This window comes from Mesoplodon densirostris, chromosome 3 (genome assembly GCF_025265405.1).
Source record: "Mesoplodon densirostris isolate mMesDen1 chromosome 3, mMesDen1 primary haplotype, whole genome shotgun sequence".
Lineage (NCBI taxonomy): Eukaryota > Metazoa > Chordata > Mammalia > Artiodactyla > Ziphiidae > Mesoplodon > Mesoplodon densirostris.
In genome coordinates, this window is record NC_082663.1 from 81,794,569 (window position 1) to 81,815,478 (window position 20,910).

The 20,910-nt window shown below is 39.7% G+C and overlaps 1 pseudogene; it reads left to right on the forward strand.

Annotated features, from left to right (window-relative positions):
* Positions 1 to 6,611: 6,611 nt before the first annotated feature.
* LOC132485315 (large ribosomal subunit protein eL21-like) lies at positions 6,612 to 7,093 on the forward strand (annotated as a pseudogene).
* The last annotated feature ends 13,817 nt before the right edge of the window (positions 7,094 to 20,910 follow it).

Consider the following 20,910-nt stretch of genomic DNA (forward strand, 5'->3'; position numbering starts at 1 on the left):
GCCAGTACCACACTGTCTTAATTACTGTAGCTTTGTAGTATAGTCTGAAGTCAGGGAGCCTGATTCCTCCAGCTCCTTTTTTCGTTCTCAAGATTGCTTTGGCTATTTGGGGTCTTTTGTTTTTCCAAACAAATTTTGAAATTTTTTGTTCTAGTTCTGTGAAAAATGCCAGTGGTAGTTTGATAGGGATTGCATTGAATCTGTAGATTGCTTTGCGTAGTAGAGTCATTTTCACAATATTGATTCTTCCCATCCAGGAGCATGGGATATCTCTCCATCTATTTGTATCATCTTTAATTTCTTTCATCAGTGTCTTATAATTTTCTGCATACAGGTCTTTTGTCTCCTTAGGTAGGTTTATTCCTAGATATTTTATTCTTCTTGTTGCAATGGTAAATGGGAGTATTTCCTTGATTTCACTTTCAGATTTTTCATCATTAGTATATAGGAATGCCAGAGATTTCTGTGCATTAATTTTGTATCCTGCAACTTTACCAAATTCATTGATTAGCTCTAGTAGTTTTCTGGTAGCATCTTTAGGATTCTCTATGTATAGTATCATGTCATCTGCAAACAGTGACAGCTTTACTTCTTCTTTTCCGATTTGGATTCCTTTTATTTCCTTTTCTTCTCTGATTGCTGTGGCTAAAACTTCCAAAACTATGTTGAATAAGAGTGGTGAGAGTGGGCAACCTTGTCTTGTTCCTGATCTTAGTGGAAATGGTTTCAGTTTTTCACCATTGAGGACGATGCTGGCTGTGGGTTTGTCATATATGGCCTTTATTATGTTGAGGAAAGTTCCCTCTATGCCTACTTTCTGCAGGGTTTTTATCATAAATGGGTGTTGAATTTTGTCAAAAGCTTTCTCTGCATCTATTGAGATGATCATATGGTTTTTCTCCTTCAGTTTGTTAATATGGTGTATCACGTTGATTGATTTGCGTATATTGAAGAATCCTTGCATTCCTGGAATAAACCCCACTTGATCATGGTGTATGATCCTTTTAATGTGCTGTTGGATTCTGTTTGCTAGTATTTTGTTGAGGATTTTTGCATCTATGTTCATCAGTGATATTGGCCTGTAGTTTTCTTTCTTTGTGACATCCTTGCCTGGTTTTGGTATCAAGGTGATGGTGGCCTCGTAGAATGAGTTTGGGAGTGTTCCTTCCTCTGAAATTGTTTGGAAGAGTTTGAGAAGGTTGGGTGTTAGCTCTTCTCTAAATGTTTGATAGAATTCGCCTGTGAAGCCATCTGGTCCTGGGCTTTTGTTTGATGGAAGATTTTTAATCACAGTTTCAATTTCAGTGCTTGTGATTGGTCTATTCATATTTTCTATTTCTTCCTGAGTCAGTCTTGGCAGGTTGTGCATTTCTAAGAATTTGTCCATTTCTTCCAGGTTGTCCATTTTATTGGCATAGAGTTGCTTGTAGTAATCTCTCATGATCTTTTGTATTTCTGCAGTGTCAGTTGTTACTTCTCCTTTTTCATTTCTAATTCTATTGATTTGAGTCTTCTCCCTTCTTTTCTTGATGAGTCTGGCTAATGGTTTGTCAATTTTGTTTATCTTCTCAAAGAACCAGCTTTTAGTTTGGTTGATCTTTGGTATCGTTTCCTTCATTTCTTTTTCATTTATTTCTGATCTGATCTTTATGATTTCTTTCCTTCTGCTAGCTTTGGGGGTTTTTTGTTCTTCTTTCTCTAATTGCTTTAGGTGCAGGGTCAGGTTGTTTACTCGAAATGTTTCCTGTTTCTTATGGTGGGATTGTATTGCTATAAACTTCCCCCTTAGAACTGCTTTTGCTGCATCCCATAGGTTTTGGGTCGTCGTGTCTCCATTGTCATTTGTTTCTAGGTATTTTTTAATTTCCTCTCTGATTTCTTCAGTGATCACTTCGTTATTGAGTAGTGTATTGTTTAGCCTCCATGTGTTTGTATTTTTTACAGATCTTTTCCTGTAATTGATGTCTAGTCTTATAGCATTGTGGTCGGAAAAGATACTTGATACAATTTCAATTTTCTTAAATTTACCAAGGCTTGATTTGTGACCCAAGATATGATCTATCCTGGAGAATGTTCCATGAGCACTTGAGAAAAATGTGTATTCTGTTGTTTTTGGATGAAATGTCCTATAAATATCAACTAAGTCCATCTTGTTTAATGTATCATTTAAAGCTTGTGTTTCCTTATTTATTTTCATTTTGGATGATCTGTCCATTGGTGAAAGTGGGGTGTTAAAGTCCCCTACTATGATTGTGTTACTGTCGATTTCCCCTTTTATGGCTGTTAGTATTTGCCTTATGTATTGAGGTGCTCCTATGTTGGGTGCATAAATATTTACAATTGTTATATCTTCTTCTTGGATCGATCCCTTGATCATTATGTAGTGTCCTTCTTTGTCTCTTCTAATAGTCTTTATTTTAAAGTCTATTTTGTCTGATATAAGAATTGCTACTCCAGCTTTCTTTTGATTTCCATTTGCATGGAATATCTTTTTCCATCCCCTTACTTTCAATCTGTGTGTGTCTTTAGGTCTGAAGTGCGTCTCTTGTAGACAGCATATATATGTATCCATTCAGCCACTCTGTGTCTTTTGGTGGGAGCATTTAGTCCATTTACATTTAAGGTAATTATTGATATGTATGTTCCTATTCCCATTTCCTTAATTGCTTTGGGTTCGTTATTGTAGGTATATTCCTTCTGTTGTGTTTCTTGCCTAGAGAAGTTCCTTTAGCATTTGTTGTAAAGCTGGTTTGGTGGTGCTGAACTCTCTCAGCTTTTGCTTGTCTGTAAAGGTTTTAATTTCTCCATCAAATCTGAATGAGATCCTTGCTGGGTAGAGTAATCTTGGCTGCAGGTTTCTCTCCTTCATCACTTTAATTATGTCCTGCCACTCCCTTCTGGCTTGTAGCGTTTCTGCTGAGAGATCAGCTGTTAACCTGATGGGGATTCCCTTGTGTGTTATTTGTTGTTTTTCCCTTGCTGCTTTTAATATGATTTCTTTGTGTTTAATTTTTGACAGTTTGATTAATATGTGTCTTGGTGTATTTCTCCTTGGATTTATTCTGTATGGGACTCTCTGTGCCTCCTGGACTTGATTAACTATTTCCTTTCCCATATTGGTGAAGTTTTCAACTATAATCTCTTCAAATATTTTCTCAGTCCCTTTCTTTTTCTCTTCTTCTTCTGGAACCCCTATAATTCGAATGTTGGTGTGTTTAATGTTGTCCCAGAGGTCTCTGAGACTGTCCTCTGTTCTTTTCATTCTTTTTCCTTTATTTTGCTCTGCATCAGTTATTTCCACTATTTTATCTTCCACCTCACTTATCCGTTCTTCTGCCTCAGTTATTCTGCTATTGATCCCATCTAGAGTTTTTTTTTTTTTTTTTTTTTGCGGTATGCGGGCCTCTCACTGTTGTGGCCTCCCCCGTTGCGGAGCACAGGCTCCGGACGCGCAGGCTCCGGACGCGCAGGCTCAGCGGCCATGGCTCACGGACCCAGCCGCTCCGCGGCATATGGGATCCTCCCAGACCGGGGCACGAACCCGTATCCCCTGCATCGGCAGGCGGACTCTCAACCACTTGCACCACCAGGGAGGCCCTCGAGTATTTTTCATTTCATTTATTGTGTTTTTAATCGATGCTTGATTCATCTTTAGTTCTTCTAGGTCCTTGTTAACTGTTTCTTGCATTTTGTCTATTCTATTTCCAAGATTTTGGATCATCTTTACCATCATTATTCTGAATTCTTTTTCAGGTAGACTGCCTATTACCTCTTCATTTGTTAGGTCTGGTAGGTTTTTATCTTGCTCCTTCACCTGCTGTGTGTTTTTCTGTCTTCTCATTTTGCTTATGTTACTGTGTTTGGGGTCTCCTTTTTGCAGGCTGCAGATTCGTAGTTCCCGTTGTTTTTCGTGTCTGACCCCAGTGGCTAAGGTTGTTTCAGTAGGTTGTGTAGGCTTCCTGGTGGGGGGGACTAATGCCTGTGTTCTGGTGGTTGAGGCTCGATCTTGTCTTTCTGGTGGACAGGTCCACGTCTGGTGGTGTGTTTTGGGGTGCCTATGGCCTTATTATGTTTTTTGGGTAGCTTCTCTGCTAATGGGTGGGGTTGTGTTCCTGCCTTGCTAGTTGCTTGGCATAGGGTGACCAGCACTGTAGCTTGCTGGTCGTTGACTGAAGCTGGGTGCTGGTGTTAGGATGGAGATCTCTGGGAGATTTTCGCTGCTTGATATTATGTGGAGCTGGGAGGTCTCTTGTGGACCCGTGTCCTGAAGTTGGCTCTCCCACTTCAGAGGCACAGCACTGGCTCCTGGCTGCAGCACCAAGAGCCTTTCATCCACCCGGCTCAGAATAACAGGGAGAAAAAGCAGAAAGAAAGGATTAGTAGAAGAAAGAAAGAGAGAGGGAAAGAAAGGAAGAAGGGAAGAAAGGAAGGAAGGAAGAAAGAAAGGAGGGAGGGAGTGAGGAAGGATGGAAAGAAAGGAGGGAGGGAGGGAGCAATGAAAGCAAAAGGAAGAGTGAATGGAAGAAGGGAGGTAGGGAGGGAGGAAGGAAAGAAAGAAAGAAAGACAGGAGGGAGGGAGGGAGGAAGGAAAGAAAAAGAAAGTGGAAAGAAGAAGGGTGGGAGGGAGGGAGGAAAAAAAAGAAAGAAGGAAAGGAAGAGCGGAGGGAGGGAGGGAGGAAGGGAAGGTAGGAAAAAAAGAAAGAGCAGGTAAAGTAAAATAGAATAAAGTATGAAATATAGTAGCGTTATTAAAATTAGAAAGTAATTATTGAAAAAAAAAAAAAAACGGACCGATAGAACCCTGGGACATATGGTGGAAGCAAAGCTATACAGAGAGAATCTTACACAGAAGATTACACATACACATTCACAAAAAGAGAGCAGGGGGAAAAATCAAAAATCTTGCTCTCCAAGTCCACCTCCTCAATTTGGGATAATTCGTTGTAAAAAGAGGAAAAGGGCAAGAAGTCTGAAATCTTGCTCTCTAAGTCCACCTCCTTACTTTGGAATAATTCGTTGTAAAAAGAGGAAAAGGGGGGAAAGTCTTAAATCTTGTCCTCAACTCCACTTCCTCAATTTGGGATGATTCGCTGTCCATTCATGCACTCCACAGACGCAGGGCACATCAAATGGACCGTGGAGCTTTAATCCGCTGCCTCCGAGGCTGCACAGAGAGATTTCCCTGACTCTGCTCTCACAGCTCCCGGGTCTCAGCCTTGGACCTGGCCCCGTCTCTGTGCGTAGGTCGCCGGAGGGCGTCCGTTCTTCGCTCAGACAGGACGGGTTTAAAGGAGCCGCTGATTCGGGGGCTCTGGCTCACTCAGGCAGAGGGGAGGGAGGGGCGCGCAGTGTGGGGCGGGCCTGCGGCGGCAGAGGCCGGCGTGACGTTGCAACAGCCCGTGGCGCTCCGTGCGCTTTCCCGGGAAAGCCGTCCCCGGGTCTCGGGACCCCGGCAGTGGCGGGGTGCACAGGTCCCCCGGAAGGCGGGGCGGACAGTGACCCGCGCTCGCACACAGGCCCCGCGGCTGCGGCGGCGGCGGGCGGCGGCAGGCGGCGGCGGTGGCGGGCCGCGAGGGCGGCGGCGGTGGCGGGCCGCGAGGGCGGCGGCGGCGGCGGGCGGCGGCGGGCGTTGGGCGGCGGCGGCGGCGGCCCACGCCCGTCTCCGAGGTCCACGCCTTACCCGCGGCTCGCGCCTGTCTCCGGCGCTTCCCTAAGCAGCCCTCTTAATGCCCTCTCCTCGCACACCAGGAAACAAAAGTGAAAAAAAGTCTCCTGCCTCTTCAGCAGCTCCAGACCCTTTCCCCGGACTCCCTCCGGGCTAGCCGTGGTGCACTAACCCCTTCAGGCTCTCTTCCTCCCGCCAGCCCCAGTCCTCTCCCTGCGCTCCGACTGAAAGCCGATACCCAAGCCTCAGCTCCCAGCCCCGCCCGCCACGGCGGCCGAGCAGACAAGCCTCTTGGGCTGGTGTGTGCCTGAGGGCACCGATCCTCTGTGCCGGAATCTCTCCGCTTTGCCCTCCACACCCCTGTTGCTGTGCTCTCCTCCGCTACTCCGAAGCTTTCCCCCTCCGCCACCTGCAGTCTCCGCCCGCGAAAGGGCTTGTAGTGTGTAGAAACCTTCCCTCCTTCACGGCTCCCTCCCACTGGTGCAGGTCCCGTCCCTATCCTATTGTCTCTATTTATTTTTTTCTTTTGCCCTACCCAGGTATGTGGGGAGTTTCTTGCCTTTTGGGGGGTCTGAGGTCTTCTGTCAGCGTTCAGTAGGTGTTCTGTAGGAGTTGTTCCACGTGTAGATGAATTTCTGATGTATCTGTGGGGAGGAAGGTGATCTCCGCGTCTTACTCTTCCGCCATCTTCCTCCGGGTCCCCTCAACACCTCTTTTTAGTGTTGAGTGTCCTGATATTTTTTCTTATGGATTTTTAAATTAGATGATATGACATTTAGTGTACTTTCAGAATTCTGAATCTAGCTAGAGGTTTAAAAAATCAAAATACCACAGGGATTTTCAGATGAACAATCCAGTATTGTTCAGAAGTGTTAAATTATAGGACTTCCTTAAAGATTTTCCTGGTGGCCTTTCTGCCAGAACCACTATCTTCCAGTAATTTGCCCAAATGACCAACACAAAGGGAAAGAAAAGGGGCACCTGCTATATGTTCTCTAGGCCTTTTAGAAAACATGGAGTTGTTCCTTTGGCCACATACATGCGCATCTACAAGCAAGGTGATATTGTAGATATCAAGGGAATGGACACTTCAAAAGGGAATGCCCCACAAATGTTACCATGCAAAACTGGAAGCCTCCATAGTGTTACCCAGCATGCTGTTGGCATCATTGTAAACAAACAAGTTAAGGGCAAGATTCTTGCCAAGAGAGTTAATGTGCATATCCAGCATATTAAGTACTCTAAGAGCTGAGATAGCTCCTGAAAAGTGTGAAGGAAAATGATCAGAAGAAGAAGGAAGCCAAAGAGAAAAGTACTTGGGTTTAACTGAAGCACCAGCCTGTTCCACCCGAAGAAGCACACTTTGTGAGAACCAATGGAAAGGAGTGTGACCTGTTAGAACCCATTCCCTATGAATTCATGGCATGATGGGTGTAAAGAAAATAAAAGACCTAGACTGTAAAAAAAAAAAAAAAAGAATTTTTCTGGTGAAAGAAGAATACTTTAAAATGCATACAATGTCCAGTTCTGACCATTTTTTTATAGAACAGCTTGATATGCATCACCACGCAAAAAAACTATCACTTCTTTAGTTCTTTCTAAATCTTTTTTATATGTGTCATTAATGTTTTCACTTTAAAATGGAGAAAAATATTTTCCAGAACTGGGTTATTCCCATGACATAAAGAGGTTTTAAAGTCTTTCATCTCACAAAATATTGTTTATTTCATAAAGCAAGATTTAGCTAAAATGTACACTGTTACTCTGAAGATTTAAGTATAATTTCCCAAGATATCCAGTCAGTCACCTGCTCCAAAATGGCCCTGGGGGGATAAAGAAGCTTTATTTCTAGTCCCAGCTCTTGCCTTATTTAACCAATCCTGTTGTTACCTTAGGCAAATTATTTGACCTCTTTGGGTTTACTTTCTCCACATGAAAAAAAAAAAAGAGAGTTTGACTAGATGATTTCTAGAATCATTTTCAATTCTAAATTTCTGTGGGGCTTCCGTGGTGGCGCAGTGGTTGAGAGTCCGCCTGCCAATGCAGGGGACACGGGTTCGTGCCCCGGTCTGGGAGGATCCCACATGCTGCGGAGCAGCTAGGCCCGTGAGCCATGGCCGCTGAGCCTGTGCGTCCGGAGCCTGTGCTCCGCAACGGGAAAGGCCACAACAGTGAAAGGCCCGCGTGCCGCAAAAAAAAAAAAAAAAAAAAAAAAAATTTCTGTGAATCTTTGGTAACAGATCTAAAATTTCAATATCTGAAGAAAGTACTAAGAGGAATTTCCTTTTATCTGCAAATTCACCTGCAATAAACTTTTGCTAGAGATGGAGATAAGAGGTGGACTACAGGATAGATGTAATGCACTCTGCTAGCTCTTTCCTTACACATATTTTACAGACATGAAGTATTGCATATGCATAGCCTTTCTATGCTGAATGGTACATACTTTGGTAGAAATGTAGGTGAGAGGACAGTTGGGAGATCAGCTCTTTCTTCCCTTCCAAATTTTTAAAATGCATTAATGCTAGTTCACAGTACTCTCCCACATGGGAGAAATATTAGCACAAATGTATTCATCTGAAGGACATTGGAGGTTCTGTATCTCTGAGTAACATCTCTCCAACCCTATCTTTCTGCCCCTCAAGTATTACCACATCCAATTATTTTCTAAAACATGGTAAAGAATTCAATACATTAATGACAATAAGCTATCTTCTTGGAACAGTGGCTTATCTGCCTTCAAATAAATGACTGGAGAAAACTTATTCAATTCAAAGAAGCAGTATTTCTTACACACTTTCTGGAAAATATTTCTCAAAATGTTCTAATTTAGACATCCACTTACTGCTGGCTTAATGATCAAGAGGAGTTAGAGAGCCCAAAGCATTTTGAAGTTGAAGTGATTTAAATGCCTGTACTGCCACATCCCTCGGTTCTTAAATGTGTTCACTCAACTTGCTGAATTTATAGTACCAATTTTTGAGAAGAACAATGTTTCTGCCTCCCCTAAGAAATTCCTCAAATTCCTTACAGTGACAATCAAAGGGAAATCTGAGTTGCACTTTGTGAGACACTTCTTACATACTCAGCAGCAGTAAAAGTTTTATTGTTCAGGTTTCAGAAAGAAAATTACAAAATTTCCTTATTTCTTCAACCTCTAAAAGCATAGTAAGTGCTACACCAGATAAAAAACAAACAAACAAAACCCCACAACTAACTACAGGTGGAGTGCCTATGGCGTGAGCTTTATGATCAAACAGACCTGGATTCAAATATCAGCTCAGACATTTGCTAGCTCTCTGATTGGTGTTATTACCCTTAAGGAATATGAATCTGTTTTTCATCTGTAAAGTGGGACCCTATGTTTAGTGTTATAAGTTTTAAATGAGATAATATGTATAATATACTTAGGATAGTCCTTGGAACATATGAAGTGCTAGCCATTATTAACTGGTTGCTAACCTTTTAATTTTATTTCTAAAAGTTGAGGAGTATTTTAAAAATGTGATTAAAATACCACGAGAACTCCTCAAAGAAATTGATTCCTTGCTATCATGAAATGCCCAATCAGTGTTCACATTCCACTAGTCTGGTTATATCTGCCATAGTGTTATTGAAAATGATAACTTAAAAAAAATCAGAATTTAAAACTTAACACTTACTGAAATTAGATAGTTAATTAGCTAGAATCAACCAGACTTTAAATTCCATGAGGTCATTTATTTTATTACTCTTTTGCATCCTTATGGGGCCTGATGATACAGTGTTAGGCAAATAATAAATACTTTTTATTTGATCAATTGCTGAGAGTAACAATCCTTCATTTGACTCATATATGTTAACATTTATGTTAGTGATGAAGTAAGAATTGGGAATTTAAGAATTAGGTCCTGCCTTGCCATAATTTTGCTCCTTAAAAATTTTTTTTTCAAGTTTTTAAAAATAAATTTATTTATTAATTTTATTTATTTTTGGCTGCGTTGGGTCTTTGTTGCTGTGCACAGGCTTTCTCTAGTTGTGGCGAGTGGGAGCTACTCTTCGTAGCGGTGCGTGGGCTTCTCATTGCGGTGGTTTCTCTTGTTGGGGACCACGGGCTCTAGGCGTACGGGCTTCAGTAGTTGTGGCTCGCAGGCTTAGTTGCTCCGCGGCATGTGGGATCTTCCTGGACCAGGGCTCGAAACCGTGTCCCCTGCATTGGCAGGAGGATTCTTAACCACTGAGCCACCAGGGAAGTCCCAATTTTGCTCTTTGACACTGAAAAAAATAATTAAATATTTCTGAACCTCACCTTACCAGCCTATAAAAGAGGGATGTTCTGCCTCATAGATCTGCCCTGGGAATGAGAAAATGCATGAGTGATAATATAAATGCTGGTAAAAAATAAGGGTTATTTGTGTTGAATAAAAAGCATCAACACTGATATTTAATTTTAACATCAGCAGTTGAGTAAAAGGCTGAATGAACTTGCTGATTGTAAAACCACCCTTACATTTAAAAAATGGAAAATGGTTTTCCCTACTCAGTTTCCATTTCTCTCTTGGCTATTATCTTGCAGTTTTGCATGCCATATTATAATTGGAGAATGAACTTTCTCCTGGTTCTCTCACCAAGTGAAAATCCAGTTTAAATAATGATTGGCTTAGGTGGCAAATGAGACAAGAGACTTTGGCTTGTAGGCTCAGAGCTCCTGATTACGGCTGCCTTAGACTTCCTCTGAAAGCAATGAGGACTAGTCTCAGGTCCAAAAAGGGCAATTGAAGAATCATCAACTAATTTTTAACCAATGGCAACTTAAAATGGAATATCCATAGAAATAAATATGAATGCATGTGAATACAAATGTCATTAAAAAAAGTGTCATTCCAATGAACAGTAGATAAATTTGCAAGGAGGGTCATTTGAAGTAAAAACAATGTCTTAATTTCAGTTTTATCAAAGGCTCAACAAGTACCGAATGTCTGGGCACCTAATGTGTTTAATGGTTTAGAAAACAGCTTTAGAATTCTATTTAGGATTTATTTATGAAAATGTTAATTTACAATTGAGATACATACTGTGCTGGGAAAACTACAGTGAATGGCCAAGAAAGGACATAGTTTCAGAGTTGCAGGAATATTGAACATACCAGACCAACTCTGCTTGTAGATTTAGCTGGAGGTTTACATCTCTCTACTCTTTTTGGTTTGGATTGAAGGTCTTTTTAGTAAAAGAAAACTGAGCCATGCTTACATATACGAATAAGCCAGAGCAGTGGTTGTCATCTCAGGGAGACTATTTAAAAATACTAATATCTAGGGTTCACCCAAGATCAATTACAAATCAGAATTTCTGGAAGTGTGGCCTAGGTATTTATGGCTGCTAAGCCAAAAAGCTAGAATTGGCTCCTTTTAATTTTGTCCTAAGTTAAAAAGAGGAATCTGGTGATAAAATTAATTTTAGGAAAGCATCTCACATATGAAAATTACAGTAGGTCAGGAAGGAAAGTAAATGAGGTAGCTGTTATATTTGTGCCCTCAGTGAACACAATTAGAAACCCCACACTGAGCCCCTGTTTAGGGTTTCTTCAGCCCCTTGAAGTTGTTTCAGGTGTTTATGCCTGATTACCTCCTTTCTAAGATTAGTCAACTTTAAGGACTCTATAGACATTTTAGATTTTCTAATAAGATTTCTTTCTTTTTTTTTTGCAATTTTTCTTTTCTTTTTTTAAAAATTGGTGTATAGCTGCTTTACAATGTTGTGTTAGTTTCTGCTGTACAACGAAGAGAATCAACTATATGTATTCATATATCCCCTCCCTCTTGGACCTCCCCCCCACCCCATCCCACCCATCTAGGTCAACCCAGAGCACCGAGTTGAGCTTCCTGTGCTATACAGCAGGTTCCCACTAGCTATCTGTTTTACACATGGTAGTGTATATATGTCAATCCCAATCTCCCAATTCCTCTCACCCTCTCTTCCCCATCCTGTCCCCACAGTGTCCACACATCCGTTCTGTATGTCTGTGTCTCTATAACTGAGACCACTTTTATATGTGAAATGTCTTAGGAAGGTCATTTACTAAATCAAAAAATACTGATAAAAGAGTTTTTTTCCTATGACTCACCATAATGAGTAGACTTTCAGAAAAAATTATCTGGTCTGAAATATCAATGTGTTTTTGACAGGTTTTATCCCTCTATAACTGTTGAGAGAGATGTGTAATCTGCTAGAAAGGATATTTCGTTTGGAAAATCTGTTGAATTTTCAAGAATGATTTCTTTTCTGGGGGGTGAAAGAAATGGAAAGGTTCTTTGTCCAACTTATTTCAAACTTCTGTAAGTTGTGGTTTCCTGGAAGTTAAAATATTTTTCCATTTGTCCTACAGCTTTCATTAGTTTGACTGTTTTAAGTCATTTATCTTACTGGCAGTATTGAAGTGAAAGGATGAATCAGTTGATAAGGAAGTATAATTTTTGGATTGCAAATTTTGAACTTGTAAAATTTTGAAAAGACATGCAAATAGATATTCTACTAGTTTATTCTTTTGTGTTATTAGGTACTCATTAAGCTTCAATTACCCTTTGAAAACATCTATGTCAATTAGTCATTTTTCCTATCTCTTTCATTTACAGTGTGTGCCCAGCCATTTTTGATTATTGGTTTAGACTTAACACAGTCTGTTGAAAGGATTATAGATGGATGACTTCCCAAGGTCCTTCCAGACATATATATTGATAAACCTATGACTAAAATTAATCTTGGCTCCATCTTGATGAGTTTATTTATCAATGCGCATGGCAGAGCTACAAGCACAAATTTGTCAGTTTCAAACTATTAAAAATAGCTATAAAAACAAAACATTTATTGACTGCTCTGGGTTCAGGGGTATCCAATCAGAAAACAGCTTTATTCTTCTACCACCATATGTTACACCTGATTTTTAGGCTTTCCCTTCTCCAGTATTTGATAGCATTTCAAATAGACTTTGTAGCTTGTCAGTCATTAACAGGTGTTAAAAAGTCCATTCTAAAGCAACATTTAATCTTGCTTCCAATGTAAAGTTTTTTCCCTTTAGCTTCAGCCCTACCCTTGTTTTAGGGATCAGTGATGAGGGCGGGGAGGCTCAAGTGTTAAGTGTTTTTTCAAACCCTCTTCCACTTCTTCTCCACTCATAATGCTGCACCTGGCTCTTCCTTCGTCCAGGTGGGGAGTGTGATGAGCAGTAGAGAGGAGACAGGAAGGCAGGAAGGTACGGCAGTTAAGAGCATGGACTCTGGACTTAGATACCTGGGGCTAGGTCCCCTGCCACCTACTGGCTTTGTGACCTTGGTTATAACTCCGTAGTGTCTCAGCTTCCTCGTCTATATAGTGCCAATAATAATTTTATTTTAATGACTATTTTAATAGAGATTTGTGGTTGTGAGGATTCTATGAGTTAATTTACATAAAGCATTTACTCAATAATTGTTACTTGTTCTGTACATTCCTACTGAGTTTGTTACTACTGGGTATTGGTCTTTTTTTCTGGGACTGTGTTTTGGATGATGATTGCTCTCTACTTTGGTGGGCATCCATTGTTAGTTCTCTTTTGTTGGTTGATATTGTGGGTTCTCTGCCCTCTCCTCCCTCTCCCCCCTCCACAGGGATCTCTGCACTGTAGTTTTGTGATGCTTGCTGTGCACTTGCTGGCTGATGCTTTCCAGTATTCCTGTCCCAGCTCCTGCCCTAGCACTAGACTCAGGTGGTTTTCTTCCCAGGTCAGGCAGCAAAGATTGAACATGGGAGAAATCATGCATCCAGGACCAGCTGATCACTGCAAGTGCGGACCATTTGTCCTGCTGGTCTCTCTCCTTGCCCTGCCATCACAGACTTCCCTAGCTGCCTCCTGCCTACAGACTTTTTTAGGGTCCTAGGTCTGGCCCCTGCGTCTGTATCCTCATAAAAAAATGTCTTCAACACATAGAGACAGATGTTAAAGCATCCCCAAATACTCTCATGAATGTGCCTACACATTTTTGCCACTCAGCAAACTTCCACCTGGGAAGTGAAATACCTTCTGAAGAAAACCATAATCTCTCTGAATGATTCTCTTAGGGCTCCTTTTACCAGGATTGCTTTTGGGGGTGGCACACCACTCCCCGATACTGCACGGCAGGGTGAAGGGAGACACCATGGCACTCTCTTCCTTGAATATATTTCAAAGACCCCTTTTCTATGAATCTCTAACTTTCTCATTAAGTGGGCCACTGGGTGTGATGGTTTCAAGATCCTTTTGGCTCTGCTGTGGGGACACGTATAGAATGTAGGATATTCATCAGTTTTTCTTAGCTGTCACCAGAATTTGGAGTCCACAAAAAACATCCTATTTCACATCCTGCTGTAAGTGGTTCAGTCACACTTTGTGCTATAATAAGGGCTGAATGATGTGGCAAATAAAATTCCACCATATCTGTGCTCTGACTACGTAGAGTCACTCTTGTGTTGTTATATTAACACAGACATAAATAAGTGATTTCACTTGGAAAAATGTCATTATTTTTATTATAGAACCTCTGCTACATGAGCAGAGAGAAATAACAAGCTTAAAAAATCCCCATAGTCCCATGAACTTAAACTTTACATCATTCCTGTTAAATATACCTTAATAGCAGCTAATATGGACATACTGGTCTTCTTTCTAAAAATCAAATATTTCATATTAATAGCCATTATTAATAGTTTGAATCTAATGTTGTGATTATACCTCAGCCCTGCTCAGAATGACCTATCTAAAGTGTGGTCATTTAAAAAAAATTAATTATTGTTTTTTTCTTACTGAAGTATAGTTGATTTACAATGTTGTGTTAGTTTCTGGTGTACAGCAATGTGATTCATATATATATATATATATACACACACATGTATTCTTTTTCAGATTCTTTTCCATTATAGTTTATTACAAGGTATTGAATAAAGTTCCCTGTGCTATACAGTAGGACCTTGCTGTTTATCTATTTTATATAAAGTAGTTTGTATCTGTTATTCCCAAACTCCTAATTTATCCCACACCCCACCCTTTCCTCTTTGGTAACCATAAGCTTATTTTCTATGTCTGTGAGTATGTTTCTGTTTTATAAATAAGTTAATTTGTATCATTTTTTAGATTCCACATATAAGTGATATCATATGGTATTTGTCTTTCTCTTTCTGACTTATTTAGCTTAGTATGATAATCTCTAGCTCCATCCATGTTGCTGCAAATGGCATTCATTCTTTTTTATGGCTGAGTAATATTCCATTGTTTATATGTACCACATCTTCTCTATCCATTCATCTGTCGATGGACATTTAGGTTGTTTCCATGTCTTGGCTATTGTAAACAGTGCTTCTATGAACATAGGGGTGCATGTATCTTTTCAAATTAGAGTTTTCTCTGGGTATATGCCCAGGAGTGGGATTGCTGGATCATATGGCAACTCTATTTTTAGTTTTTTAAGGAATCTCCATACTGTTTTCCATAGTGACTTCACCAATTTACATTCCCACCAACAGTGTAGGAAGGTTCTCTTTTCTTCTAAAGTGTGATCATTTTTAATTTAGTCATATAAGTTTCAAAATTTAATTCTGGAAGAATCCTGAGAGGTTACTATTCTGGGCTCAGCAGTTCACCAGTAGAATTTTTTGTGAAAATGTTTGTTCTGCACCATCTGACATACGTGGTTGGTGAGCACTTGAAATGTGACAAGTGTGACCAAGGAATTGAATTTTAAATTATATTGAATTTTAATTATTAAAAGTTAGATTTAAATAGCCATATGTGACTAGTGGCTACTGTATTGAACAACTCAGTTCTACCTTTACACAGACTTAGTTAAGTCTCAGCTAATAATACAACAATTTTTTTTTCTTTTGTAAGTGACTATTTTTTCCATGAAAAGTAAGACTAGAACTATTGAGTAATGTGGAAATAGATATAGATTCCTCTGCCTTAGACTACCTACTTTATCAAATGGAATAATTTAAAGGAGAAAATCAGCCCTGCCTTTTGACTACTAAGTGATCCTAGGCAATGACGTTTCTGTATTATTGACACGGAGGGAGCCTTCCTTTAGGGACCTTCCATGGCTTGTATGTGGTAGAAATGCAGAGTTCACAGCACATTTTCTCAATTTTTTATTTTTCAGAAAGAATCCCTTGTATTATTATCATTCTCATGTTAGGGGTGGAGAGGCTGAGCTACAGTGACCTGCCAGTTTTATCAGCATGAGTGTGAGAGGAGAGGAGGAGGCAGTCTGGTTCAGTTCACACAAAATGTTTCCTAGGGACTCATTGCTTGTGGCAGGTACTGTGTTATGTGCAGAAGATTCAGAAAGGAATAAAATAAAGCTCTCCTCTCTTGAATATTTTGGGTGCTCTCCCCTGAGGGAGGGAGAAGAGTGAGGCTGGCTGTGGACGGTCACATCAGCTCTCTAGGAGACTACTTACTAACCGTTCTCTCCATCTGGGTGTCAGCAGCCCAACCCCTTCTTCTAAGCCTGTTAGGCACTCTGCCAGTCCTTGTCCCACTGACCTGCACTTTCTCTTAAAGCTTGTCTGCATCTCACCATATCTTCAAAACTCACCCCTTTTAAAATAAATCCTCCTTCTTGAATTATCTGGTAAATATAATCTGGTTCTGGTTGGGACACAGAGTGATACATCCCATTCTTCTAATTGAACTGTTACTGGGGGTATATATCCTCTCTTCTTGGGTTGGGTGGAACATCACAAAAGATACACTGAGAATAGCAGCACCAAGGTCTCTGTTCTTGAACACTGGCTGACACATGGAGTGTGATACTGTAGATTCCAGCACTCTAGATGCCCAGCATGCTGGGAGCCTTAACCCCATCACAGAAGATGCCTCTGTGTTGAGCTGTGGGTTTAAATTGAGGCAGCATCCCTTGGCAAGTTATTCCATTATGGTATATCTAACAGAAGAAATATTTAAATTAATCAATGATCTGATAACAAATTCTGTTAACAGGTATAACTTTATTTATTGACCAACCATAGAAGGATTTCATTTACAGAATGGGTGGTCAATAAATGATTTTGTTGATGACTAAGTTTGGATTTATTCTTAAATTATGATGCACTGTAAATACATACCAGAAATGAACAAATATATTAATTAAGAGGTCAATATATTAACAGTATTTAATATATCTGAATCACATGATTATATTTTAACACAGATCTATTAATCTTTTTTTCAAGTGTTTATTTTATTTATTTTATTTTTTCCATTATCATTACTGTTATTATTATTATTATTATTACATCTTTATTGGAGTATAATTGCTTTACAATGGTCTGCTAGTTTCTGCTTTATAACAAAGTGAATCAGTTATACATATACATATGATCCCATATCTCTTCCCTCTTGCGTCTCCCTCCCTCACACCCTCCCTATCCCACCCCTCTAGATGGTCACAAAGCACTGAGCTGATCTCCCTGTGCTATGCGGCTGCTTCCCACTAGCTATCTATTTTACGTTTGGTAGTGTGTATATGTCCATGCCACTCTCTTGCTTTGTCACAGCTTACCCTTCCCACTACCCATATCCTCAAGTCCATTCTCTAGGAGGTCTGTGTCTTTATTCCTGTCTTACCCCTAGGTTCTTCATGACATTTTTTTTCTCTTAAATTCCATATATATGTGTTAGCATATGGTATTTGTCTTTCTCTTTCTGACTTACTTCACTCTGTATGACAGACTCTAGGTCCATCCACCTCATTACAAATAGCTCATTTTCTTTTAGTTTTATGGCTGAGTAATATTCCATTGTATATATGTGCCACATCTTCTTTATCCATTCATGCGATGATGGACACTTAGGTTGTTTCCATCTCCTGGCTATTGGAAATAGAGCTGCAATGAACATTTTGGTACATGACTCTTTTTGAATTATGGTTTCCTCAGGGTATATGCCCAGTAGTGGGATTGCTGGGTCATATGGTAGTTCTATTTTTAGTTTTTTAAGGAACCTCCATATTGTTCTCCATAGTGGCTGTACCAATTCACATTCCCACCAGCAGTGCAAGAGGGTTCCCTTTTCTCCACACCCTCTCCAGCATTTATTGTTTGTAGATTTTTTGATGATGGCCATTCTGACGGGTGTGACACGATATCTCATTGTAGTTTTGATTTGCATTTCTCTAATGATTAATGATGTTGAGCATTCTTTCGTGTGTTTGGTGGCAGTTTGTATATCTTCTTTGGAGAAATGTCTATTTAGATCTTCTGCCCATTTTTGGATTGGGTTCTTTGTTTTTTGTTATTGAGCTGCATGAGCTGCTTGTAAAATTGGGAGATTAATCCTTTGTCAGTTGCTTCATTTGCAAATATTTTCTCCCATTCTGAGGGTTGTCTTTTGGTCTTATTTATGGTTTCCTTTGCTGTGCAAAAGCTTTGAAGTTTCATTAGGTCCCATTTGTTTATTTTTGTTTTTATTTCCATTTCTCTGGGAGGTGGGTCAAAAAGGATCTTGCTGTGATTTATGTCATAAAGTATTCTGCCTATGTTTTCCTCTAAGAGATTAATAGTTTCTGACCTTACATGTAGGTATCTAATCTATTTTGAGTTTATTTTTGTGTATGATGTTAGGGAGTGTTCTAATTTCATTCTTTTACATGTCCCTGTCCAGTTTTCCCAGCACCACTTATTGAAGAGGCTGTCCTTTCTCCACTGTACATTCCTGCCTCCTTTATCAAAGATAAGGTGACCATATGCGCGTGGGTTTATCTCTGGGCTTTCTATCCTGTTCCATTGATCTATCTTTCTGTTTTTATGCCAGTACCATACTGTCTTGATTACTGTAGCTTTGTAGTATAGTCTAAATGAGGAAGCCTGATTCCTCCAGCTCTGTTTTTCGTTCTCAGGATTGCTTTGGGGCTTCCCTGGTGGCGCAGTGGTTGAGAGTCCGCCTGCCGATGCAGGGGACACGGATTCGTGCCCCGGTCTGGGAAGATCCCATATGCCGCGGAGCGGCTGGGCCCGTGAGCCATGGCTGCTGAGCCTGCGCGTCCGGAGCCTGTGCTCCGCAACGGGAGAGGCCACAACAGTGAGAGGCCCGTGTACCGAAAAAAAAAAAAAAAAAAAAGATTGCTTTGGCTATTTGGTGTCTTTTGTGTCTCTATACAAATTGTGAAATTTTTTGTTTTAGTTCTGTGAAAAATGCCAGTGGTAGTTTGATAGGGATTGCATTGAATCTGTAGATTGCTTTGGGTAGTAGGGTTATTCTCACAATGTTGATTCTTCCAATCCAAGAACATGGTATATCTCTCCCTCTATTTCTATCATCTTTAATTTCTTTCATCAGTGTCTTATAATTTTCTGCATACAGGTCTTTTGTCTCCTTAGGCAGGTTTATTCCTAGATATTTTATTCTTTTTGTTGCAATGGTAAATGAGAGTGTTTTCTTGATTTCACTTTCAGATTTTTCATCCTTAGTGTATAGGAATGCAAGAGATTTCTATGCATTAATTTTGTATCCTGCTACTTTACCAAATTCATTGATTAGCTCCAGTAGTTTTCTGGTAGCATCTTTAGGATTCTCTATGTATAGTATCATGTCATCTGCAAACAGCGACAACTTTACTTCTTCTTTTCCGATTTGGATTCTTTTTATTTCCTTTTCTTCTCTGATTGCTGTGGCTAAAACTTCCAAAACTATGTTGAATAAGAGTGGTGAGAGTGGGCAACCTTGTCTAGTTCCTGATCTTAGTGTAAATGGTTTCAGTTTTTCACCACTGAGGATGATGTTGGCTGTGGGTTTGTCATATATGGCCTTTATTATGTTGAGGAAAGTTCCCTCTATGCCTACTTTCTGCAGGGTTTTTATCATAAATGGGTGTTGAATTTTGTCGAAAGCTTTCTCTGCATCTATTGAGATGATCATATGGTTTTTCTCCTTCAATTTGTTAATATGGTGTATCACGTTGATTGATTTGCGTATATTGAAGAATCCTTGCATTCCTGAATTAAACCCCACTTGATCATGGTGTATGATCCTTTTAATGTGCTGTTGGATTCTGTTTACTAGCATTTTGTTGAGGATTTTTGCATCTATGTTCATCAGTGATATTGGCCTGTAGTTTTCTTTCTTTGTGACATCCTTGTCTGGTTTTGGTATCAGGTTGATGGTGCCCTCGTAGAATGAGTTTAGGAGTTTTCCTCCCTCTGCTATATTTTGGAAGAGTTTGAGAAGGACCGGTGTCAGCTCTTCTCTAAATGTTTGATAGAATTCTCCTGTGAAGCCATCTGGTCCTAGGCTTTTGTTTGTTGGAAGATTTTTAATCACAGTTTCAATTTCATTACTTGTGATTGGTCTGTTCATATTTTCTATTTCTTCCTGGTTCAATCTAGGCAGGTTCTGCTTTTCTAAGAATTTGTCCATTTCTTCCAGGTTGTCCATTTTATTGGCATAGAGTTGCTTGTAGTAATCTCTCATGATCTTTTGTATTTCTGCAGTGTCAGTTGTTACTTCTCCTTTTCTTTTCTAATTCTATTGACTTGAGTCTTCTCCCTTTTTTTCTTGATGAGTCTGGCTAATGGTTTATCAATTTTGTTTATCTTCTCAAAGAACCAGCTTTTAGTTTTATTGATCTTTGCTCTCGTTTCCTTCATTTCTTTTTCATTTATTTCTGATCTGATCTTTATGATTTCTTTCCTTCTGCTAACTTTGGGGTTGTTTTGTTCTTCCTTCTCTAATTGCTTTAGGTGCAAGGTTAGGTTGTTTATTCAAGATTTTTCCTGTTTCTTAAGGTAGGATTTTACTGCTGTAAACTTCCCTCTTAGAACTGCTTTTGCTGCATCTCATAGGTTTTGGGTCATGGTGTCTCCATTGTCATTTGTTTCTAGGTATTTTTTGATTTCCCCTTTGATTTCTTCAGTGATCACTTCATTATTAAGTAGTGTATTGTTTAGCCTCCATGTGTTTGTATTTCTTACAGATCTTTTCCTGTAATTGATATCTAGTCTCATAGAGTTGTGGACGGAAAAGACACTAGATACAATTTCAATTTTCTTAAATTTACCAAGGCTTGATTTGTGACCCAAGATATGATCTATCCTGGAGAATGTTCCATAAGCAGTTGAGAAAAATGTGTATTCTGTTGTTTATGGATGGAATGTCCTATAAATATCAATTAAGTCCATCTTGTTTAATGTATCATTTAAAGCTTGTGTTTCCTTATTTATTTTCATTTTGGATGATCTGTCCATTGGTGAAAGTGGGGTGTTAA